Below are 786 nucleotides of genomic sequence, written 5' to 3' on the forward strand. Positions count from 1 at the left end.
TAGGGGTAGATATAGGTCACTATCCCAGCAAAGAATAACCACTACATGGAAATCTGAACCACTCTATATTCATTAGATGAATGTCCACTTTCTGCTGTAGCTCAGGAGACAAGGTCGACAAGTACTCTTTTATTTTGGCATTTCCATCCAAATTGTTTCCAGAAGACTATAATTCCAATCTGCATAAGTACATACAGGCAAAACATATTTTGCCAAAAAACAAAACAAAATCAAATCCCAGCTATTTGGCATTGCCTTAGGCCTTGGACTTTCAATAGTTGAATGACTGGACACCTACTTCAATATTCTACAAGTGTGACTGAAAATGCACCAGACATAGAGAAAGTATGAATGACAGAGGATTCCTACTATATTTTATTTATATATTTTCAGTTGTATGTTCTGCAAGCAGTCATAGAATGGCATGTGTAACATGATTACTGGGCGTACCAGAGAGATAGTGGTGCTTCTTTCATTAACTTTCTGCCACAAACAAACTGCATGATAGTCTAGAAATTTTGGAATTTCTTCACAGATGTTCAAAATTCAAGAAAACATATTTTTATACTTTTCAGATACAAATACCAATGCAGATATTCCAAAAGATATAAAAATACTAATACAGACACTAATAACTACTGATTGCTGTTGAGAATATAGTTCATTTATTAAAACCTGTAGAAGTGTAATCAAGTTGGCAGTTTTGAGTGTGCAGGTATTTCTCTCAGGAAGCATTTATGTTGTTCTTGAAAAATGATAAAATCGGTATTCGTGCAAGGGAAAATG

Source organism: Carlito syrichta, unplaced genomic scaffold, assembly GCF_000164805.1.
Source record: "Carlito syrichta isolate Samal-C Ts95f unplaced genomic scaffold, Tarsius_syrichta-2.0.1 Scaffold304043, whole genome shotgun sequence".
NCBI lineage: Eukaryota > Metazoa > Chordata > Mammalia > Primates > Tarsiidae > Carlito > Carlito syrichta.